At 39.2% G+C, this 25,665-nt stretch overlaps 1 protein-coding gene and 1 pseudogene across 12 annotated transcripts in view; both read left to right on the forward strand.

Annotated features, from left to right (window-relative positions):
* PLCH1 (phospholipase C eta 1) overlaps positions 1-25,665 on the forward strand; it is a 264,401-nt gene that overhangs the window by 115,153 nt on the left and 123,583 nt on the right. The gene's annotated exons all lie outside the window — the stretch shown is intronic.
* On the forward strand, positions 1,787-2,777 carry LOC101008344 (annotated as a pseudogene). Its single transcript, XR_644005.4, has one exon. The product of XR_644005.4 is annotated as a ferritin heavy chain pseudogene (transcript).

Raw genomic sequence — 25,665 nt, forward strand, 5'->3', positions numbered from 1 at the left:
TTAAAAAAAGTTAAAAAAATTATTTTTAAAAATTTGTTTAGGTACATAGCAGTTGTACGTATTTATGTGATATTTTGAGACAGGCATACAATGTGTAATGATCAAATAGGGTACTTGGATATTCGTCACCGTAAACATAAGTCATTTCTTTGTGTTAGGAACATTCCAGTTCTACTAATTTTCAGATGATTTCTTCTTGCTTGCTAACATCCTTTTCTTGCAGATTGAAGAACTCCCTGTAATATTTCTTGTATGACAGGTCTGGTGTTGATACAATTCCTCAGCTTTTGCTAATCTTAAGTTTTGATGAGGACCTCTCTCCTATCCCCCATATTTTGACCACAAAGTAGATCAAACACAGTTAAGAAATATTTGGGCTTATCATACAGAGAGAAACATGAGGTAGTATAACACTTATGACCACTTAAGTCTAAGACAAAAATCTATAAAGACAAGTTATAGGAAAACTTGAATTCTCAAGATTTTTAATTTAAAAAAATGGTAAATACTAGGGCCAGTGAAACAATCTTAAAAGGAGTTTGTTTTTGTGCTTTTCCTTTTTTCGTTGAAAGTCAGTTTTAAACATATATTCCAGGTGACATGGAAGCTATAGGGCTCAAGTAATTGTAGAAAGCTAAATTCTTTCTTATTGCAGAGCCATGACAGTCACCATTTCAGTACCTAATTTGCACTTTACCTCTCTTTAGCTATCTTAATATTCAGTTATAATCAGAAGTGTAGCGAGTCCCAAACCTTAAAGGATTTAGAAAATTTTGTGAAATTAGCAAAATATCTGCTACCACAAATGTTATGTTATGAATTCATTTCTTGAAATTTGCTTTGACAGGCTTAGGAAAGGATCTACAACATTAAGGAAGCAATGTTGGATACCATGCTAACAGAGTAGTGGACTGATATTCTCCCTGGGCAGTTGTGAAATATGGCACTATTAAATATTGGAAACTCTCTGGTGACTTAACTTCTAGTCCTAATGTACATTATATAATTATGGAGCTTTTGGGCCAATAATCTAATAATTCACTGATGCTGGGTGACAAAGAATGAGTTTTCATGTAATGGTTAGAGATGTAACATAAAATATGCCCTTTTGAAGAGAAATAGCCTGTGTGTTTAAATTATGCTAGTAGGCAGCATTACATGTGAGCAACAGATACTTCCCTGGGACCATAGGCTGTTAAACGACCACAAAAGCCTCCTAATTGCAATCTTCCTCCATTCTAACCCAGTCTCTACTTTCAGCCAGTCGGGGCTGATTGTAAACGTGCGTATCCCAACATGGGTCACTCTTCTTAAAACCCTTCAGTGGCTCACAGAGCCCTCAAAGGAAGTCTATACTATTATTACATTCACTCACTCCCATTTTAGTTTTTCTTCCACCCTGCCATTTTATCACCCAGACATCTTGGATACTGAGTCATCTCAAGCAACTCAAGGATGACCACGCTTCACAAGATGTGAGCTGGGAGCACAGGCAGGCCTTCCTGTCCAGCTCTGATCCCCGCAGCTCTCCCTGCCATCTGCCTCATTCTCTTTCTCTGTAGACTTTCCCCGCTTTGGCATGCTTGGAAATGGCCACCCTGTAGCTCCCTGGTTTAGATGTCTTTCCCGGAAGTGATCAGCAGAGATAGACGTTTGTGTAAGTCCGTTCTCACATTGCTATAAAGGAGTACCTGAGACTGGGTAATGTATAGACTCACAGTTCTGCAGGCTGTACAGGAAGTATGGCAGAGGAGGCCTCAGAAAACTTACAATCACGACAGAAGGCAAAGAATAAGGAGGCATGTCTTACATGGCTGGAGCAGGCGGAAGAAAGAGAAGCGGGGCCAGACGTTCTTCGCTGAGAGTCGTCGGGGTTTCCTGCTTCAACAGTGCTGGGACAGAACCGGCTCTCGTCCCCCGTCCCCCATCCCGGCCGGCCGCCCATAGCCAGCCCTCCCTCACCTCTTCACCGCGCCCTTGGACCGCCCCAAGGTCCCCGCAGCCCGCCGCTCCAGCACCACGCGGCCACCGCCGCCGCCGCCGCCTGTCCTTAGCCTCCGCCATGACCACCGCGTCCACCTCGCAGGTGCGCCAGAACTACCACCAGGACTCAGAGGCCGCCAGCAACCGCCAGATCAACCTGGAGCGCTACGCTTCCTACCTTTACCTGTCCATGTCTTACTACTTTGACCGTGATGATGTGGCTTTGAAGAACTTTGCCAAATACTTTCTTCACCAATCTCATGAGGAAAGGGAACATGCTGAGAAACTGATGAAGCTGCAGAACCAAGGAGGTGGCCGAATCTTCCTTCAGGATATCAAGAAACCAGACTATGACGACTGGGAGAGCGGGCTGAATGCGATGGAGTGTGCGTTACATTTGGAAAGAAATGTGAATCCGTCACTACTGGAACTGCACAAACTGGCCACTGACAAAAATGACCCCCATCTGTGTGATTTCATTGAGACGCATTACCTGAATGAGCAGGTGAAAGCCATCAAAGAATTGGGTGACCATGTGACCAACTTGTGCAAGATGGGAGCACCCGAATCTGGCTTGGCAGAGTATCTCTTTGACAAGCACACCCTGGGAGACAGTGATAATGAAAGCTAAGCCTCAGGCTAATTTCCCCATATCCATGGGGTGACTTCCCTGGTCACCAAGGTAGTGCATGCATGTGTTGGGGTTTCCTTTACCTTTTCTATAAGTTGTACCAAAACATCCACTTAAGTTCTTTGATTTGTACCCTTCCTTCAAATAAAGAAATTTGGTACCCCCCCACCCCGAAAAAAAAGAGAGGCGGGAGGTACCACACATTTTTAAGCAACCACATCTCATGAGAACTCACTCACTATCCTGAGAACAGCAGTGGGGGTATCCACCCCCGTGACTCAGCCACCTCCCACCAGGCCCCTCCTCCAACACTAGGGATTACAGTTTGACGTGAGATTTAGTCAGGGACACAAATGCAAACCATATCAAAGTTCTACTTCCAGTTCCTGGGAAAGTGAATCTGACGGGCTAGAGTAAGATAGGCTCCCCAGGTGATCTCCTGAGCCTGGGAGATGGCCACAGGCATAGTACTGGCTGTGAAAGCAGACTGCCAGAAGAAAACACAGTCAACCTTTTGTTGCTCCCCTTAGCCCCCTCCTTCCCCTTTCATTTTCCAATGACTGTAACATCAGATGTCTTCAGATAGGCTTGGAGTTTGGTCTTTGGTACCAAGGACTGTGATTGCCATACACATTGTTTATTTATTTATTTTTTGAGACAGGGTTTTGCTCTGTAGCCCAGGTTGGAATGCAGTGACATGATCGTGGCTCACCGCAGCCTTAACCTCCTGGGCCCAAGTGATCCTCCTGCCTAAGCCTCCTCTGTAGGTGGGGCCATAAACTTGCACCACCACTCCACACTAAGTATTTTTTATTTTTTGTGGAGACGAGGTTTCACCATTTTGCCCAGGCTGGTCTTGAACTCCTGGACTCAAGTGATCTTCCTGCATTGGCCTCCCAAAGTGCTGGCATTACAGGTGTGAGCACCACCCCTGGCCCCTGGTTTATTTATGGGAAACTTAAGGCAGCCAAGAACCTATCTTTCCAACAAGGTGGTATATCTTGTAGATTTTTTTCATTCACTCATTTGTTTAACCAATATTTACTAGTTATCTACATTGTTTAAGGTGCTATAATATAGAGATGCATGGAATATAATTATATATAGTATAAAATCCAATTTAGTTTTTGGGGAACCTGTTATGTATTTAAGCTGCATTAGCTTGCTTGTCCAGGGTTATAATCCTTTATTCATTAATATTTTCCCCCAGATCTTGTTCCAATATTATGGCAGGCAGTCACACCCTTTAATCATTTGCCTGTAAAGATGTCTCTGATTTATTCAGGTTTACTCATTCTAGTTAGGAGTAACTAGGAGAATAGACACGTTGGAAAAATAGAAATCTTCCAACAGCAATGTTGCATGACATTATGAGTTTGACATTAATTAAATAACGAGAGAGAGTTTGTATTATCTGGGAAGCTGGAGGCTTTAAGATTATAAACATTGCAGCTTGCCCAAATCATTTCTAGAGTTGGAAGTAGCATGAAGTTCAAGACTTCACAAATAAACATTCACATGCAAAGAGAAAAATCAGAAAAATCATAGCCTAAATCCAAAATGAAGTCACAGCTGGCTGCTTCGGAAAAAAGAAGGATGAGCTTTGTTGGCAAAGTCAGCTCTTCTGCATGTTTAAAGTCTATGTAGCAGAGTCTAAAAGAAAGCAAACCAAATTTCAATTCTCTCTTATAGCAGGCTTAAATTTAGCTCTTTGTGGAAACTGGTTGGGAACATGTACATGGTTGAAGGTATGTGGTGTTATGTTTATAAAGTTCAATGATGGTAACTGTTGAAGGGGTTATATCACTAGAGTATTTATTGGGGTGATAGTGGGTAGCAGGATAGTGGGAGACCCCTACAAAGAGACCATTAGGTAAACCAATTTGTTGAATATTTGAAATCATATCCTTTTGTAGTGAGGAAGAAAGCATACTTGAACTTGCATTCTTAAAATTGAACACTCAAAAACATCATTTAGAGAGCTTGCCATGATAACCATTGTGAAATAAATAAGGGGAAGAAAGCATAACCCATCAACAAATGCCATCATCAATCTTCATCAAGCTTTGATTTGCTGATAAACATGTGCAGATCGTGTGCAAACTGTCCTCCTAACTGTTGAACCCCTTGCTTCCTTTGTGTACTGGCTAGTGCACCCAGGGATGTCAGGTGACTTTTTCATAAGAAGATGGTAGGTTAGGCCGGGCGCGGTGGCTCAAGCCTGTAATCCCAGCACTTTGGGAGGCCGAGACGGGTGGATCACGAGGTCAGGAGATCGAGACCATCCTGGCTAACACGGTGAAACCCCGTCTCTACTAAAAAAATACAAAAAACTAGCCGGGCGAGGTGGCGGGCGCCTGTAGTCCCAGCTACTCGGGAGGCTAAGGCAGGAGAATGGCGTGAACCCGGGAGGAGGAGCTTGCTGTGAGCCGAGATCCGGCCACTGCACTCCAGCCTGGGTGACAGAGCGAGACTCCGTCTCAAAAAAAAAGAATTAAAAAAAAAAAAAAAAAAAAAGAAGATGGTAGGTTAATTCCATAAAAGTACAATTCAAGAGTCCAATTTGAATACATTTTGAGGTGGAATGTTGTCTTTGCAGTTGGTGATTTGAAAGGTTACTTTAAATCCACTGAGTAAACATACTAAAGTAGGTGAGAGGTTCTTTCTTGGGTTTTGGAAATGTGTTATTGATGTATGATAATTGTGGCTAAGGTCATTTCCTAATCTTCAATATTAACTACAAGTTTGTCCTGTCCTCTATAGAGAAGTATAAGAATTAATTTGTTGTCTGAGGAAATAAAAATGAAAGGGACTAATCACAAAACACATTTTCCATAGCAAAAGGGCAAAAGTGCTAATTGAATGTAGGTAATATTTTCCCATTTTGAGGAACAAAAATATGAACTTTGAATCGATTCCTTATCTACAGATATGGATCCTTGTCTGCATGGCATTTTATTTTGCTCATCCTTAGGACTTTTCTCATCTTTTATTAGGACAGGACCTACCATGTTTTTCTAATAATGCCAGCCTGGCCAAAGTAATACAGAACTTTCTAATTCCTTTTTACTTGATGTTGTGCCCAGGAGCTGGCCAAAGTTAAGGGTTTAGCCTCTTCTGGAACTGAGTAGTCCACAGGGAAACGGAGCTCTGACTGAGGGCTCATTAATTTATCCTAGTCAGTTTTATTTTTAAATATAATTTCTGCATCCAGGTATAGTTTACAATGTTCAGACTGTATCTTTAGCTCTCAAAGTCTTATGGTCCAATCAGTTTGGGGGGGAAAACTGCTGAGCTTTAAGCTGTTCTAAAAGTATACAATTTACACAAAAATTAGACAAGTTGGATAGCACGATCTATCTCTAGTGAATGACTGTTTTGTTGTTGTTCCAATCTCCAGTTCATTACAAACTGATAATTTTGTGGACTACAATAAAAATCAATTGCTAACAGTAAAAATCCAAGACATAAAAAAATAAGCTCCAAAGTTTTATTAGATTTAACAGATATAAAATTAGACTATCGAATTGTTATAAAAGTATCTAATTTTTTTCAATATAGCTATACTTATGTGAGATAAGCATACTTACCTCATTTTGTACTCATCACAAACAGTTTGCAGACTGGCATGGGATCACACTGAGACAAAAAATCTAATTTTTTTTTTTTTTTGAGATGGAGTTTCACTCTCGTTGCCCAAGCTGGGGTGCAATGGCGTAATCTCAGCTCACTGCAACCTCCACCTCCCGGGTTCAAGCCATTCTCCTGCCTCAGCCTCCTGAGTAGCTGGGATTAGAGGTATGAACCACCACGCCCGGCTATTCTTTTGTATTTTTAGTAGAAATGGGGTTTCTCCATGTTAGCCAGCTGGTCTTGAACTCCTGACCTCAGGTGATCCACCCGCTTCAGCATCCCAAAGTGCTGGAATTACAGGTGTGAGCCACCGCGCCTTGTCCACAAAATCTAGTTACTTAGTTGGAGTTGAAAAAGTTAAATAGTACCTTGAAGCTTCCATTTAAAAATTTTCCCAAAATGATATCTTGATTTAAATTTGTTGCATTTACTTTTTTCCCTAACAACAACAACAATAACAACAACAACGACAACAAAACATTCACTATATTTTCTCTTTTTTTTTTTGTTTAACAGAGCCTCAATAGGTTAATCCTATTCTAGGGAAGTGTAGGTTATCTGCCTAGTCCTGGGTGAATCTTGATCAGATTGGTTATTCCAGTTTCCTGCTGAATGACTGGTATAGGTAGGAACAAGTGACACAATGCTGGCCAATGAGATGTGAGGGAAGTTGGGGAAGTTGGGGCACTTTTGAAAAAGTTTTCTTTCCTCTTAAAAAAGGTACAATGAAATGATTTGAGGATATGATGCCTGGAGCCGCTACAGCCATCTGTTAATCTATGAGTTTATGATGATTAGAGTAGAAAGATGGAAGAAACTTGGATTTTCAATGAAATATTGAATTGCTAAATAAACTAATTTTACTGCCTTCCAAATTTCTTATATGGGATTTAAAAAATTCTTTATCTTTTAAGCAATTTGTCATTCTCTTATTTGCAGCCAAAAGCATCTAAACAGTAATTTGCAATCATTCAAAGCATATATGATATTTTAATAAGGAGTTCAATTTTTAAGGAAACACAGTAATTAATTAGATGTTTAAGAATCAATTTCCCATGCAATGCTCTACCCCGAGGCATGGCTTTTCATCAGATGGCAGCTCTTAGCCTTGCAAGCAAAAAGACTACTAGAAGGAATGAACTGATCTCTGTAGGATTTGCTCGGCAAGCCAAATGTTTAAAAAGCAGCATATGTCACAAAAATAAGGTGTACTGCAGCTGCAAAGACTGCCTTTGTTTTGAGATATGGGATGTTTGTAACCTTCGGCAGGGGTAGGTTAAATCAACTCTGAATCTTGTTTTGAGTGTTGAAGCAAGTGCATGATGTGCATAGTCCTCTCGGAGCAGGCTGTAGGTTATGGATCATCAGTAACCATTGGAGGCTATGACTGAGGGGTTGCACAGTCTTTTTTAATTCCTTAGTGCTCTGCTTTCAGTCTTGAAAGTTTACTGAGATGCTCAGATGGAGGAAGATATAAGCTGCAGGGCTTGAGAAGTACCTATGGGTATAAAAAGAACTTTCACTAGGCATTTTGGGTGCTGGAGTTTGTGACAAGTAGATGGAAAGGAAAAAGAGATGGGGGCTAAATGAGGTCATATGAGTGAGTGTAGCTGGCAATACAGCTGAGAGATTTTAGTTTTTTTTTTTTTAATGAAGAAATGAATGACATGTTGAGTCTGCCATTATTATGTGTCAGAGATTGTCCTCAGCACTTTTCTTACATTAATTCATTGAATCCTCACCACAGTCCCATCAAACAGATAACATTATCATGCCCAGTTACAGATGAAGGAAGTGAGTCCAGTCCACGGAAGTTAAGTACCTTTGCTAAGACCCACAGCCTTCATAGTTCACACTCTTACCCATAAACCACTCTTGCCATATGGAGCATTACAACTGTATAGACAAGTCAAAAAGTAGTATAGGAATCACTCGGGTATCCAGTGCTCCACTCTGTCATTTAAAGAAATACAACTTTAAAAACATAGCTGGTCCTGAACACCTTTCTCTGCCCCTAGTTCTCCCTTTCTTTCTATGATCTTTCTTTCTGTGAGCTTTCTGGCATGAGGCCTGGCTTGGCTTTTGGTAGAGGGGCTGGGTTTACTTTTTCATGCCTCCTGGGCCCTGATTACTTAAGCAGCAGTTCTGAAAGAAGCAGATTTCTCCAGCCTCTGCTGCCCAGCCAGGTGTTCTAGACAGTGAGCGAACCTCTGGCCCCCTTATGGGGTGGATCCTTCAGTCTTCATTTAGTCCCCACTGTGCTGTAAGTGCTCTGCAACCAGCCCCATTGCCCTCTGTTGGTCATGGTGACCTGAAGCCCCAAGGTTTCAGTCCCACTCACCACGGTGAGGCCTCTGGGAAAATGGGAAGGGCAATGCTATTGATTTGGGGGGAAAAGAGGCTTTTTTCATCTGCTGTTTCTTGGTTGGAGGGGCTATGAAGGCCAGGCTCTTACAGTTCTTTTTGGTCACGAACATCTTATTTTCTGAGTTGTTTTGACTTGAAGAAATTAGGGTGATTATTTTGGAAGGATACATGAAATTATTTTAACAGTTAAATTAACTTGATTTTGAAATGCAAGTTTTCTTGGCACCCATGGATGGCAAGCAGTAGGGAGCCTGCTTTAGGCTTAGTTATTACTCAAAGGAATTTAGAGGAGACATGGATTGCAGCCTATAATACCTTTAAGTTAAAAAAAAAGAGATGGAGTCAGGAATGCTTCACCATGGAGTTGTTTTGTTTGTTTGTGTTTTGAGACAGTGTCTCACTCTGTCACCCAGAGAGGAGTACAGTGGTGTGGCTCATTGCAAACTCTGCCTGCTGGGTTCAAGTGGTTCTCGTGCCTCAGCCTCCTGTGTAGCTGGGATTACAGGCATGCACCACCATACCCGGCTAATTTTTGTAGTTTAGTAGAGATGGGGATGGCCATGTTGGCTAGGCTGGTCTCGAACTCCTGGCCTCAAGTGATCCGCCCCCCTCAACCTCCCAAAGTGCTGGCATTATAGGCATGGGCCAGTGTGCCTGGCCCACCATGGAGCTTCTGCCATAATTTATCTTTTGACTTATTCATCAACTACTTACCATTTACCTCTTGCCAAACACTGGCAGGTATGGGAGATATAGCAGTAATAAAAGCATGTAAAAATTCTTACCCTCATGAAACTTATATTCCAGCAGGAGAGACAGAATAATGAAGCAAGTAGGTGTGTTTGTGTGTGTGTGTGTGTGTGTGTGTACGCACGATGTTATGTAGTAAGTGCTGATAAAAACAGTGAAGGAAACGGGAGAGTAGTTTTTTGTTTTTGTGAATAAAACGAAACTGTTTTGAGGAGCATATTACCAGTGCAGAAGCAGATATATTATTCTAAATACAATAATCAAAATAAGATTATGACATCGAAACTGCATAGTCTCTTAGAGCATCTCCATGCTTGGACTATGATACATTTGACAAGGTGGGGATCTAACCAGTAGGTAGCTCTTGGTGCCCTCAGCAATGGGAGCTGTAGCCCACTTTCTCCACTCCAGGGTGACCCTCCTCTTGATCTAAAACATCTCCTGACTATCTCCCCTCCAGCCCCTGCAATAGGACTTATCATGGTAAAAAGAGAAAAACTTGAGTTCTTCATACTCAGGGAAGGAAAAATCTGGAAATACGTTATGGTCGACCACTGCCCTCATTGGCAATGTGGGCAGTAGAAGGGAAAGTGATTTTTCTTTTTCAGAAAAGAATTTTGATATGTGTGTGTGTGTCTAAGTGGGATAGGCTTTGGAGATCAGCATAGCCTGGGAATTTGGCAAGTTGGAAGTGCGCTTTTTACTAATATCAGAAATTCAAATGAGGATTACTTGTCTAATGTAACTGCCGTGAGCATTCATAATAGTGATATTACAGATTGTGTGCAGATCATCCTCTTCAGTTTATTAATAAAAGATTTCCATAAATCAGGATATAACTTTAAGAACACCCCCTCACCACCATTTAAAAAATTGTATGACGAATTGCTTTTTCATTTGCAAGATTTTTGTTTAAGCAGAGCTCTTAACAATTTTTTTGTGAGCAGTCATTTTAAAGTGCCTACATTTGCATGGCTTTATAGAGACACAGTTAAATCGACATAGGCCTAGTCGTCTCAATACAGAAGAGAAGGCAAATTTGCATTTTAAAAGCTGCATTTTGGACTGGAAAGTATTTAATCCCCAAAGATAAACTGCTTTACAGCTGATTTGTTCATGGATATGATGATGGCTCTAGAAGGTAATAGATACTTGATTTGGTTTCCCTGAATAATTCCAAATTCTGGATTAAAGCATGGTAATTGATTTAAAGAAAACATGACTTTTTTGTTGAGATGGAGATATAGGGAGTAGTGTGTGTGAAAGTGGGTAGGAATAGGGTATTCTGTGACTACAAATCAGCTGATTTTATGGATTTTCCACTTGCAGCTTTTTGGTAGCTGGAGTATTTCAGCCATTAAGCACAGCTCTTTTCAGACACAGTAATGATCACTTGCTGACATGGCCCTTTCAAGCCGTGTCCGGTGTCTGACAGAGCTGATGGCCACTGTGAAACTACTGAAAGATGTCCTGGATAAGTCAAGCTGGCCAGACTGGCTTAGGTTTAAAACCTTGGATCCTCACATTTCTGGAACAAAAGAAAGGATACATACTCGTCAGAAGTGTGATTTCAGTTAAACCAATCTTGACTATTTTTATGTTTCTGAGTCAAGTGCTTCAAGACAAAAAAAAAAAAAAAAAAAAAGGAGTCCTTGTGGTCACTTTTTCACCTAGGGAAAGAGCATTTAAATGGCCACTAGTGCCTAAATGTCCACAGATGCTTCTGCATTATTCATCAGAAGTTTCCTCTATCATTAGAATAGCACTGTCTTGCACAGAGCAAATGTTTCTTTAGATTTAAAGAAGATGTAGGTCTAGTTGTTGCTTTTTTATTTTTCAGATCTGGATTGTGGGGATAAACTGATGTTTGAATTGTTCTTGTTCTGTGGGAGGAAAAGGATTTCTGATTACGGTACTTACCAGCAATTGGAGTGCTGAATCAGTTACAAAAATTCAAAATAGCATGCAGATTGCGACATAATTTTCCCGTGTGAACAGTCCTTCAGGGAAGCAGCCTTACAGGATAACAGTTCTATACATTGTTCATTCCTGTACTGAATGTTGTAGTGACCCAGGGCAGGGAGAGCTGGAGTCCAGGCAAAGCTTGTACATCTCCCGGATGTTGACAAGTACTGCTGCCTCAATGCTTTTTGTTGTATTGAGGTTCTACTGCTTCAAGTGCATGCATCATATTTAAATACAGTATACTGAAACTTGGCAGTGATCCTAGCATTATACTAGGATCCTAGTGATGTTAGCATTAATAATATAATCAGTAATATGCAAGAGCGCCATCTCGTATTTAAGGCTTGTATTTTATTATTTGCCAAGCATCTACTCTGAGTCTACTCCTGTGGTCTTGTGAAATTACCAAAATACCCAGAATTGTGTTCCCTTGATGCATTGCTGTGGCTGTAAGTCAGGCAAAGGTGACTTAAATGTGGACGAGTTTGATTTTTAATGATAAATTTGGATCCGAATTTTAGGGTTAGATAAATAACTTTTAAGAATAATAAATTTTTCCCTAAAAAATTAAAAATTAGAACTGGTTTCTATGATGAGCCACAAAAGAATATCTTAAATTCCAAAATTTTCTTCAATCATGTGAAAGCAGTTTACTGTCTGTCTTTTAATTTTCAAGTCTCTTTTTTAGTTCTTATGCCTTATGGGTGCATAGGATATTAGGTACTAGTTTAAGAAGTTTTTTAAAACTGTATTTATTTGTAAAATGTTACTTGTTTACTGGAAAACAAGGAAGAGAATAAAGAAGAATATGAATTATTCTTAACCCTCTAAGCCAGAAACAACCATACTTGCCGCCATTTTTGTACAAAGTCTTTTCTCCATTTCTCATAACATATACAAATATATAGATTTAGTGTTAAGAGCCTCACCTTTGTGTGATTAACTACAGTGCCGGAGTCAGAAAGAAGAAAATGTAGATGGTATATGCCAAAGGAAGGGTTAATTCTCAGGAAACTGGAGGAGCCTAAAATATGGCAAATTCTCGCAGGCAGCCCAAAGACCTGATTTAGGAAGTTTATCTATTTTGAAACTTGAAGTTCTGGAAGATATTTTGACTGGATAAGTTTGCAACCAGCTGGGTGACTCTACTATACTCTGATTGATCTAATAAAACACTTTCAAATCACATTCTTTGGTATTAGCACAGATAACAACACATCGATTAATATCTAAGCTAACCATTATCATTTTTCGCCATTTGTATTGGTTCTTCATCAGCTCCTAGCTTTAAATGCTAAAATTCACTGGTCTGAGATAACCACAAATCAGTCTCTGCTTTTATTCTTAAAATACTCTTTAATTTTTTTAAAGACAACCAACAACAGTTGGGATCTCCTTTAAGATCTGTTCATCGAACCACCAATTCATTAGTCCAGTGAACAAAAATATATGCAGTCACTGTCTAGGCACAGAAAATCATGGGATGATAAAACATTTCTGTCCTTATGGAGCTTACATTTTAGTGAACAGTGACAGGAAATGAAGAAAATGACTGTTAATGGTAGTTAATTAGGAGGCTGCTTTTAGGTGGACAGGACTTGCCCCTTTAAATTACTTAATCTTCACCTGAATGTAAAAAAGGAGTAAGGCATACACATAGCTGAGGAGCAAGTATTCTAGGGAAAAGAAACAGCCAGTACAGCGAGTGCAAAGTGTGCTGGGGAACTGTGCAGTCTAGTGATCTACGGGAAGAAGGGCAGGAGAGAGAGGCTGGAAAGAGACCACGCAGGCCCCTGGCAAGGAGTGTGGGACTAATTACATTCCCAGTGGGAGGTTGCTGGAGTATTTAAAACAGCTAATTGACCATTTAAAAATAGCATATTGGCTGTGACATTGAGAAAGGGGATCACCAGATTGATGGAGACAAGTGGTAGATGCGGGTTATCGCAAATGGAGAGTCAAGACTTTGTGAAGGATGGAGAAAGGAAACAATGATGAATCCTTGGTTTGGATCTTAAATAATGAGGGGATGCTGGAACAATTTACTGAGACGGAGAGGCTGAAGAAAAGCAGGTTTAAGATTTATGTGGTGTTTAAGATCTTATTAGATACCCCAGTGCTTGGCATTCAGCAGTTATACGAACAAGTCTGGAACTGAAGGCAAAGGATGGGGTTTGAGATTTACATTTGGAGTTACCTGTGTGTGGATTGGAATTAATGCCACGGGATTAGGCCACATTGCTTAGGGTGGTGTAGAAACGCAAATTCCTTCAACATTTGGAAGCAGTTTTATTGTCCTGCTGTAGAATTTCGGGTAACTGAGAATCTGCCGCTACTTTGAACTGCTGCATTTTCTGAGCTCTGATGTCATTCAGAAAAAAAGGAAAGAAACAAGTATTTGTTGAAAACCTAATGTGTATGGAAAATTGAGCAAGACACTCTTTACATGCTATTTCATTTAATCTTTACCACGATTCTCTTAAAATGTGAAGAAACTGGCTCAGAGTTAACTAAGTAAATAGACAAGAAGGTAATGTGACTGAGAAGTGACTCCAGGATTTAAATCCAGGTTGTTCAGTGTTCTTTTGCTTTATTGGGCTTACAGTTGGCAGAGTTGCAATGGCGATGATTTTCTTTCACTAGTTCTTGCAAATTATATGGAATTTTAAAGTGAATATAACATCTCCCATATGTATGTTTTAACACTTTCAAAACAATATTTGCTCATGGCAAAGACAAGAAAATGCCTCAACAAGGTTTTAAGGTGGGAATTACTTTCATCCCTTTCTTTTTAATTACCATTTTCCTTTCCACAAATTCTAGAAAGTTCCAAGCCTATTGTAGAAGAGAAAATATATCTTTCCTTATCCACCACTAAGCTCATAGCTGAGACTCCTATAACAAAATACAAATTAAGAAGAGAAAAGCATACAAATTTGCTTAATATAAGTTTTATATGACACAGGAGCCTTCAGAATGAAGAACACCCTCCCCCACCTGAAAAAAAAAAAAAAAAAAAGAGATGAAGACCCACATGGGGAAACCTGTGTATTTTTATGTACAGTTGCGCAGAAGTATGATGGAATGGCAAAAGGATATAATCAAATAGTGGTAAACTGAGGGGAACTTAGCAAGGGCAAGGCTTGTTTGTTCAGATTCCTCTTGGTGTCTCTGTCCTTTTGTTTTTTTTTCTGGGCATAGGAAAGGCACCTTTGGAATGAAAGTCTTACATCCTATGTTAGAGGAATGTCAGGTAATTCTTTTATGGCCTGCTTCAGGGGAGAAGCGTGGGAGAGGTCATAGAGTCCTTCCTGCTTCTGCTATTTCCTCAAAGGCCAATGTGCCATACTTTGGGGTAGTGTATCCCTGAACCCCTTTTTGTATAGCATATATTTATGTGTATACATGAAATAACTCAAATAGAATCATGTTCTATCTGTTGTTTCATAACTTTTTTGTTCACATAAAAATGTATCTTAAGGCCGGGTGTGGTGGCTCACGCCTGTAATCCCAGCACTTTGGGAGCCCGAAGCGGGTGGATAACTTGAGGTCAGGAGTTTGAGACCAGCCTGGCCAACATGGTGAAACCCCGACTCTACTAAAATTACAAAATTAGCCAGGCGTGGTGGTGGGTGCCTGTAATCCCAGCTACTCTGGAGGCTGAGGCAAGAGAATCACTTGGGTAGCAGTGAAGAGCCATGTAGCTGCAATTAACTGTGTGGATATCTTTGCTTCATTATGTCAGTATCTCTACAGGATAAATCCTTCGTATTATGATTGCAAGGTCAAAATGCATGTTTGTTTTAAATTTAGATAGATATTGCCGAGTTGATTCAAATAATGTCGCTAATTCATAATCTTGTTATTAGCCTCCTAACTTCATCCACAATGGCTTTTTAACATGAAAATTTTGCATATAATATGAAATATTATTTACTCTTTTAAGTTTTTAACCATGAGTAAGGGTATTTCTTTCCTCGTTTTTATTGGTTACTTCTGTGAATTGTCTTTTCATTACCTTTTGCCTATGTTTTAATTGAACCGTCTTTTTTATTGACTTGCAGGAACGCTTTATGTAATGGATATTAAACCTTTGTTTATTAGATATTCTTATAGATATGTTCTCCTAGCCTATTGTTTTGAATGGTTTATATAGGTATTTTTGCATGTAGTTAAACTTATCATCTTTTTCCATTAGGGTTTCTGTCTTTGCCCACGTTAGAGGAACTGTGGAATTTTACTCTGGAATGGCTTCTCAGAGGACTGAGTTAGTTATATGGGAGTACTTATGTGTTTAAAATTGTATAGACTATAGTGATTGAAATTGAGAGATATATCTTATTTCATTGACCTACCAGTGTCATATATGAGACAGCCTTCCAGTGTCCTGTGTTTCTGACATTGGGGGCTTCTGAGGTGACTGTCAGATATTAATCATCTTTCCTTTTTTTTTTTTTGTGATGCCCCCTCCCCACTGTGTCCATGTGTTCTCATTGTTCACCTCCCACTTACGAGTGAGAACATGCAGTGTTTGTTTTTCTGTTCTTGTGTTAGTTTGCTGAGAATGATGGTTTCCAGCTTCATCTAAGTCCCTGCAAAGGATATGAACTCATCCTTTTTTATGACTGCATAGTATTCCATGGTGTATATCTGCCACATTTTCTTTATCTAATCTATCATTGATGGGCATTTGGGTTGGTTCCAAGTCTTTGCTATTGTGAAACGTGCCACAGTTAACATATGTGTGCATGTGTCTTTATAGTAGAATGATTTATAATCCTTTGGGTATATACCTAGTAATGGGATGGCTGGGTCAAATGGTATTTCTAGTTCTTGATCCTTGAGGAATCGCCACGCTGTCTTCCACAATGGTTGAACTAATTTACACTCCCACCAACAGTGTAAAAGCATTCCTATTTCTCCACATCCTCTCCAGCATCTGTTGTTTCCTGACTTTTTAATGATCACCATTCTAACTGGCATGAGATGGTATCCCATTGTGGTCTTGATTTGCATTTCTCTAATGACCAGTGATGATGAGCTTTTTTTCGTATGTTTTTTGGCTGCATAAATGTCTTCTTTTGAGAAGTGTCTGTTCATATCCTTTGTCCACTTTTTTTGGTTTGCCAGTATTTTACTGAAGGTGTTCGCATTGATGTTCATCAGGGATATGGGCCTGAAATTTTCTTTTTTTTCTGTGTGTGTCTCTGCCAGGTTTTGGTATCAGGATGATGCTGGCCTCATAAAATGAGTTAGGGAGGATTCCCTCTTTTTCTCTTGTTTGGAATAGTTTCAGAAGGTATGGTACCAGCTCCTCTTTGTACCTCTGGTAGAATTTGGCTGTGAATCTGTCTGGTCCTGAGCTTTTTTTGGTTGGTAGGCTATTAATTACTGCCTCAATTTCAGAACTTGTTATCGGTCTATTCAGGGAATCAACTTCTTCCTGGTTTAGTCTTGGGAGAGTGTAAGTGTCCAGGAATTTATCCATTTCTTCTAGATTTTCTAGTTTATTTGCACAGAGGTGTTTATAGTATTCTCTGCTGGTAGTTTGTATTTCTGTGGGATTGTTGGTGATCTCCCCTTTATCATTTTTTATTATGTCTATTTGATTGTTCTTTCTTTTCTTCTTTATTAGTCTGGCTAGTGGTCTATTTATTGTGTCCATCCTTTCAAAAAACTGGCTCCTGGATTCATTGTTTTTTTTTTTGAAGGGTTTTTCATGTCTCTATCTCCTTCAGTTCTGCTCTGATCTTAGTTATTTCTTGTCTTCTGCTAGCTTTTGAATTTTTTTGCTCTTGCTTCTCTAGTTCTTTTAATTGTGATGTTAGGGTATTGATTTTAGATCTTTCCTGCTTTCTCTTGTGGGCACTTAGTGCTATAAATTTCCCTCTACACACTACTTTAAATGTGTCCCAGAGATTCTGGTATGTTGTGTCTTTGTTCTCATTGGTTTCAAGGAACATCTTTATTTTTCCCTTAATTTTGTTATTTACCCAGTGGTCATTCAGGATTCAGTTTCCATGTAATTGTGCGGTTTTGAGGGAGTTTCTTAATCCTGAGTTCTAATTTGATTGCATTGTGGTCTGAGAGACTGTTTGTTTTGATTTCCATTCTTTCGCATTTACTGAAAAGTGTTTTACTTCCAATTATGTGGTCAATTTTAAAATAAGTGCGGTGTGTTGCTGAAAACAATACATATTCTGTTGATTTGGGGTGGAGAGTTCTGTAGATGTCTATTAGGTCTGCTGGGTCCGGAGCTGAGTTCAAGTCCTGTATATCCTTGTTAATTTTCTGTCTCATTGATCTGTCTAATATTGACAGTGGGGTGTTAAAGTCTCCCACAATTATTCTGTGGGAGTCTAAGTCTCTTTGTAGGTCTATAAGAACTTGCTTTATGAATCTTGGTGTTCCTGTATTGAGTGCGTATATATTTAGGATAGATAGCTCTTCTTGTTGCACTGATCCCTTTACCATTATGTAATGCCCTTCTTTGTCTCTTTTGATCTTTGTTGGTTTAAAGTTTGTTTTATGAAAGACTAGGATTGCAACCTCTGCTTTTCTTTTGCTTTCCATTTGCTTGGTAAATATTCCTCCATTTCTTTATTTTGAGCCTACATGTGTCTTTGCATGTGAGACGGGTCTCCCAAATGCAGCACACCAATGGGTCCTGACTCTGTATCCTGTTTGCCACCCTGTGTCTTTAATTGGGGGCATTAGCCCATTTACATTTAAGGCTAATGTTGTTATGCGTGAATTTGATCCTGTCATTATGATGCTAGCTGGTTATTTTGTCCGTTAGTTGATGCAGTTTCTTAATAAGGTTGATGGTGTTTATCATGTGGTATGTTTTTGCAGTGGCTGGTACTGGTTGTTCTTTTCCATGTTTAGTGCTTCCTTCAGGAGCTCTTGTATGACAGCCCTGGTGGTGACAAAATCTCTCAGCATTTGCTTGTCAGTAAAGGATTTTATTTCTCCTTTGCTTATGAAACTTAGTTTGGCTGGATATGAAATTCTGGGTTGAAAATTCTTTTTTAGGAATGTTGAATATCGGCCCCTACTCTGTTCTGGCTTGTAGGGTTTCTGCAGAGAGATCTGCTGTTAGTCTGATGGACTTCCCTTTGTGGGTAACCTGACCTTTCTCTCTGGCTGCCCTTTACATTTTTTCCTTCATTTCAACCTTGGTGAATCTGATGATTATGTGTCTTGGGGTTATGCTTCTCGAGGATTATCTTTGTGGTGTTCTCTGTATTTCCTGAATTTGAATGTTGGCCTGTCTTGCTAGGTTGGGTATGTTCTCCTGAATAATATCCTGAGGATTGTTTTCCAACTTGGTTCCATTCTCCCTGTCACTTTCAGATACACCAGTGAAATGTAGATTTGGTCTTTTTACATAGTCACATATATCTTGGAGGCTTTGTTTGTTTCTTTTCACTCTTTTTTCTCATCTTCTTGCTTTGTTTCATTGAGTTGATCTTCAGTCTCTGATATCCTTCCTTCTGCTTTATCGATTTGGATATTGATACTTGTGTATGCTTCACGAAGTTCTCGTGCTGTGTTTTTCAGCTCCATCAGGTAATTTGTGTTCTTCTTTAAACCAGGTATTCTAGTTAGCAATTCGTCTAACCTTTTTTCAGAGTTCTTAGCTTCCTTGCACTGATTTAGAACATGCTCCTTTAGCTCGGAGGAGTTTATTACTCACCTTCTGAAGCCTACTACTGTCAATTTGTCAAACTTATTCTCCGTCCAGTTTTGTTCCCTTGCTGGTAAGGAGTTGTGATCCTTTGGAGAAGAAGAGGCATTTTGGTTTTTGGAATTTTCAGTCGTTTTGCGCTGGTTTCTCCCCATCGTCATGTATTTATCTACTTTTAGTCTTTGATGTTAGTGACCTTTGGATGGGGTCTCTGAGTGGATGTCCTTTTTGTTGATGTTGATACTATTCCTTTCTGTTTGTTAGTTTTTGTTCTAACAGTCAGACTTCTCTGCTGCAGGTCTGCTGGAGTTTGCTGGAGGTCCACTCTAGACCCTGTTTGCCCACCAGTGGAGGCTGCAGAACAGCAAAGATTGCTGCCTGTTCCTTCCTCTTGAAGCTTCGTCCCAGAGGGGCACCCGCCAGATGCAAGCCAGAGCTCTTCTGTATGAGTTGTCTGTTGGCCCCTACTGGGAGGTGTCTCCCAGTCAGGATACATGGGGGTCAGGGACTCACTTGAGGAGGCAGTCTGCCCGTTATCAGAGCTCAAATGCTGTGCTGGGAGATCTGCTGCTCTCTTCAGAGCTGAAGATCTCCCAGCTGAAGCTGCGCCCACAGCTGCCCCTTCACCCAGGTGCTCTGTCCCAGGGAGATGGGGGTTTTATCTATAAGTCCCTGACTGGGGCTGCTGCCTTTTTTTCAGAGATGCTTTGCTTAGAGAGGAGGAATCTAGAGAGGCAGTCTGGCCTCAGTGGCCTTGCTGAGCTGTGGTGGGTCATCATCTTTCTTATACAACTCCCACTTTCCCCATGGTTGCAGCTCTTTCTTACTTTGGTTCTTTGTTGCTGGCTCTCTTCTTTACCCTCGAAAGTTTTGCTTCCAGTTGTGTCTTCATGTCCCTGCCACTACTGTGTTATACAATTTTTACTCTCTCTTTCAATCCATCCCTGACACTTCCCCTGTTCTCCATGACATTTTTTTTCCTGTTCCTTGTCAATTATTGTATACTTCCCATGCTTTACTTGAAAAACCACACCAATCATAGGGTAATCTCAGCCTTGCTTATTCTTGTTGTATGGTCTACCTGGTGCTGCTCAGGAAGTGTGTGGCAGCTGTACATGCGTACGTTAGTATGTGTAATTATTTCTCAATTCAGACTCAATAAATCTTTTATGCAGAGGGTTATAGTTTAATGCTGGCCTTTTTTCCTTTTCTGGGATTGACTATTTAGAAAATGTTGTAACACATCTGCTCTTATTATCTATGCATACTTTGATTATAAGAAGTTTTCAGTGTTTTTCATCTTCCATATTTAGATTTTTTCTACTATTTTTTAAAAATGATTTTGAAATCTGTAGTACACTGATTTGGGATAACAACTCCAATCAAAATGCCATAAATAGGCTGTGATGAACACTTAGTTACTCAGCAATGTTTATATGTTATTTAATTTTTTTGAAGGAAGCTTATGATATTAGGACAAAGATTTGGATGAGGACAAATGATTTTTGAAAAGTAAACCTGAGGGGATTCTCCCAGGCGTTTTCCTTACCACACAGAGTTCTATTTTTGTTTATAGGATGGCTTTTTTTTTTTTTTTTTTTGACAAAACATCTGCCATAGAAATAAGGTGCCTGCTTTAAATGCCACACAACTTGATTTCCAACTGTCTGTGGTTGGAAGTTGTCAGGCCTGCTTCAGCATAGCAGGTGGTCTCTGAAGCCTTTAGTCCCTTGGATTCTGTAGGCCTGAGGGCAACAAAGGCTTTGGGTGGGGGGCAGGTAATATGGCTTTGTTTTTTAGGGAAAATGTGATCTCTTCTTCCATTTTCTATTTTGACTCTTTCCCCTTAGAAAACCTTAAAGGAACAGGAGATTTGGAACTCTCTGGATAAAAATAGGACGATTTGTATGAAATCCGTTAGCTTGCTTTTTTTTTTTTTTTACTTTTTCTGTTTTGGTTTTGAAAAAGAATCAACTTTATGTTGGTGAAGGAAATAGGGGCTCAAGTATAAGAACTGGGAGCTACTGGGGGTATATGAATTTGTTGGGGTATGGAATAGACACTCCCTTTTACAATACAGTTAAACGAAGGAGGTAGATGGACTCCTGTACTGTACACTGCCCTGTACACTACTCCTGTACTGTACAGTATGGAGTATAAAGTGTACAGTGACTTTAAGAAATGAATTAGACAATAGCAACCTTAACAAATACTTACTCTGTGTTTAGAATGTGTAATGTACTGTGTAAGTATCCTGTAGATGTGTTACCACCTATAAGTTCTGGGGGCTATCAGTGTAATAGAAATTGACATGAGCCTAAAAGAGTTTTCCCAGACAAGCCTTCATTGGAGCTTTTGCCCAGACATAAGGGAGGCAGCACGAGAAAGAGAGAGAAAAAAATCCCTGACTGACTCTCCAAAAAGAGCCAATAGGGGTTTTTTTTGGGGGGGGGGGCAAAGTATGGGAATTGATATTAGGGGCAGTATGCAGGCTGGGTTGGGCAAATCAAAAGAGTGATAGGGTGTGCAGGTCAGCATTATCTGGTTGCAATGCTTATCTTGGGTTATGGGCCACTTGGTGGTCTGGCCTGTGGCAAAAAGGCTATAAAGCAATTGTGCAGCATTTCTTCCCCTCTGGAAGCTCCTCAGGAAGCTGAGGTGGAAGGATCTCTTGAGCCCAAGAGGTCAAGGCTGCAGTGAGCCCTGATGGTGCTACTGCTCTCTAGCCTGGGCAACAGAGCCAGAGCCCTGTCTAAAAATAAAAAGAAGATCAGATACCATTTGGAATTTAAGTAAATAGACTGGAAAATGAACCTCCTGTTGTCTGAAATATAAGGCAAACAGACTTTTAGTAAGAGACATTTCTATGGAAACAAGAAAAGCAAATGTTAATGGTAGAAATTTCATTGTTAAAGAATGGAGAACTCCATTCTGTAACAGTCTATCCCGACGTTAAACTCAAAACGTCTTTAGTTACAGAGGAGGAGGACAGTGACTGTTTGACGTTTTCTTCTTGCCTGTATCGTAAGGAATAAGTTTCAGCCTATAGGGCCTCAGGAAAAAGGTAGTAGCACTTCTACTGAGTTTTAGTCAGAAAAATGGATGAAATTTTGAAAATGTTAGTTTGAAGACTTGTAATCCGGAAAAGATTTAAGATTCAGTCCAAATTTTAGAAAACAATGCATATTAAAAAAAACCTCAAAAACGAGACAAGACTAGAATCTAACAATAGGTGTATTATAATCTTTCTCCATTCTCTCATTTTTATCCAAGACAAATCATGGTAGAACCAATTTGTTTGCAAAAATAAGTTTTGGTCTTATATTTGGCCTGAATATTTATATAAAATGCAGCAAGAAAAATTATTTGTCATATAAGCTGTCTTTCAAATTGGCATTGTTAGAACTTTTTCCATAAGGAATCTCAGATTAGACCTTGTAAAGCCTCAAACCCATCCATGGATTTATTTGTGCCTGCAAATACCTGTGTGAATTGGATGAATTCCTCTCCTATGGAGGTCCCAAGTTACCTTGGGGCTCCTGGGCTTGTTAGAAAGTGGCATTCTTTACTTACCACAAGTTAGGAATCCTGTACAGGGACTGGGCAGAGAAGGGATGTGAGGCCCAGGTTTTTCAAGGGACTTTTATTGGCTCTATAAATCACCTCTGATTCCTTAAAGCAGTCTGTTTCTATTTAAAAGAATGCCATTTCAGTCAAAGCCTTGGTAAAGTAACCAGTGTCTCCAAATGTGCTCCTATAAAACAGATTCTTATTGTACTTATGCAAATAACTCTATTGCCATAATTTAAGAATACTCACAAATAGTTTCCAAATTCTGGAGAAATCAGGTAGAGAGAAAGAAACATTCTCCAAATTTTGCTCACAGGAGTATACTTCATTGTTAAAAGCTGTAAATAGCTCAAGAGGAAAAACAAGTTTTCTTGACTGAAAAACAAAAGGATCAGCAATGTTTCAAGCAAAAAGTCATAGAAGGATTATTTTAATGTCATATTGGTTCAGTCCATGCAATTAACTCCTTTTCTGCTTGATATTTTTGAACACATTAGCTTTCAAAGAGAATCTTGGAAGGTTTTTTCTCTTCTAACGGCCCAGTCACCAAAGTTATCAGAGGCCTGCATTCAAGAGTACCTGTCAGAGTCCTATAGCTGATTGTAAACCACCCTCTGAAAAGGATCAGACAGGACAACAATTGTCTGTGGATGACAAAAGTCTTAGGACAGCCACAGTTAAAGACACAATTGACAAGTAAATTTGGTTATGCCTGTGGCACATAATGAATAATTATTACTGATAATATATTGACAGAATTACAATCTTGGAAACTATATTAATAACACACTTATATGAATATAACCCAAATAAAATTAAGCACTATTTTATACTTGACAATGTTTTCCATGTGATTTAAATTAAATTAATTATATTAAACTGAATATGTTTCTTTTGAATTCTAGGGGAACTAATATCTAACAGGGTTAATCAGGTTAAAAGAAAAAGCTAATTTAGAATTTGATTTTGGAAAGTTTGTCATATATCAAAGGTTTAAAACACTTGATATCACAAAACTAAGACCACAGTTTATTTATTTAGCCAAAGTGATTAACTCAAAGATTTCAAAAAAGCAAAAATCCTTTATTCTTTTATAGACAGGAGACAGCTTTCCAAATAACAAGACCCAATAAAGACAGTATGAGGCCAGCTGAATCTGTCTCTTCTCTTTCGCCTTTTCCTGTAGGCAAGCAGAAATCTTGATCAAAGATAAACCACATTTTTTCTTTGCAGTAATATAGTAATGCTAAAGCTAATTTTAAATAGAATTTTATAAGTAAATCTAATTTTAACCAGTTTAATCATAAAATAAGACTTTAATAAACCTTTTATAACCTTTTACAATTTTCTGTTAAAGAGCAGATCATTGCTCCAGGAGAACCCTGTTATTCTGACACATGGGCTCAGGTTCTGACCTGCATCAGTGCTAATGTTTAATTTATAGAAAAACTAAATGATGCCATTTTAATTTTAGTCACCTTGCTCACACACAAACTTTTGTTTGTAAGATTAATCTTTTACAAACCTTCTACACCTTGCTTAAACTTTCAGTTTTATTCTTTTTTTTAATCTTAAAACAATTCTTAAACCCTCTAAATTAGACAGAATTACTTTCTCTTAGAAGAAACTATAATTTCCACACCTTTCTACTAAAAATGCATGATTTTTGTTTTTAGTGTAAGCAATTTTAATTATGTATCAGGTGCAGAGTGTAGGATACAGGACAGAAGCACAGATAATGTCTGACTCTTTCTAGCATAGCTGGGGACATGGCTAACTCCAAATGTCTCTAGGCCTTACCTAGAATCCAATGGCTCTAAAGCAAGCAAGTTGAATGATTATCAAAAGCCATAGAAGCAGTTTATGGCTTTAAAGCATCTAGTAAGGACACTAGTATCTTACCTGTCTAATTTAGACCAAATGCCTAATTTTTAAAATTTTAATATTTGTGAAACAGATGGTTTTTGGTTCCATGTATAAGTTCTTTAGTGTTGATTGCTGAGATTTTGGAGCATCTGTCACCCAAGCGGTATGCAGTGTACCCAATGTGCAGTCTTTTATCCCTTACCCCCATCCCTACCTTCTCCCTGAGTCCCCAAGGTCCATTATATCATTCTTATGCCTTTGTGTCCTCATAGTTTAGCTCCCACTTATAAGTGAGAACATATGATGTTTGGTTTTTCATTTCTGAGTTACTTCACTTAGAATAATGGTCTCCAACTCCATTCAGGTTGCTGGAATGCCATTATTTCATTTCTTCTTATGACTGAGCAGTATTACATTTTCTTTACCCACTTGTTGGTTGATGGGCATTTAGGCTGGTTCCATATTTTTGCAATTGTGAATTGTCCTGCTATAAACATGTGTATGCATGTGTCTTTTTCATATAATGACTTCTTTTTCCCACTAGACACCCAATAGTGGGATTGCTGGATCAACTGATCAATCTATTTTTTGTTCTTTAAGGAATCTCCACACTGTTTTATATAGTAGTTGTACTAGTTTACATTCCAACCAGCAGGGTAGAAGTGTTCCCTGTTCACAGCATCCATGCCAACACTTAGTATTTTTTGATTTTTTGATTATGGCAATTCTTGCAGGAGTAAGGTGGTATTGCATTGTGGTTTTGATTTGCATTTCCCTGACGATTAGTCATGTTGAGCACTTTTTCATATGTTTGTTGGCCATTTGTATATCTTCTTTTGAGGATTGCCTTTTCATGTCGTTAGCCCACTTTTTGATAGGATTGTTTGTTTTTTTCTTGCTAATTTGTTTGAGTTCTTGTAGATTCTGGATATTAGTCCTTTGTTGGATTCATAGTTTGTGAAGATTTTCTCCCACTTTGTGGGTTTTCCACTTACTCTGCTGATTATTTCTTTTGCTGTACAGAAGCTTTTTAGTTTAGTTAGGTCTCATCTATTTATCTTTGTTTTCATTGCATTTGCTTTTGGGTTCCTGGTCATGAAGTCTTTGCCTCAGCCAATGACTGGAAGGGTTTTTCTGATGTTATCTTCTAGGATACTTATGGTTTCAGGTCTTAGATTTAAGTCTTAGATCCATCTTGAGTTGATTTTTG

This window comes from Papio anubis, chromosome 2, assembly GCF_008728515.1.
Source record: "Papio anubis isolate 15944 chromosome 2, Panubis1.0, whole genome shotgun sequence".
Lineage (NCBI taxonomy): Eukaryota > Metazoa > Chordata > Mammalia > Primates > Cercopithecidae > Papio > Papio anubis.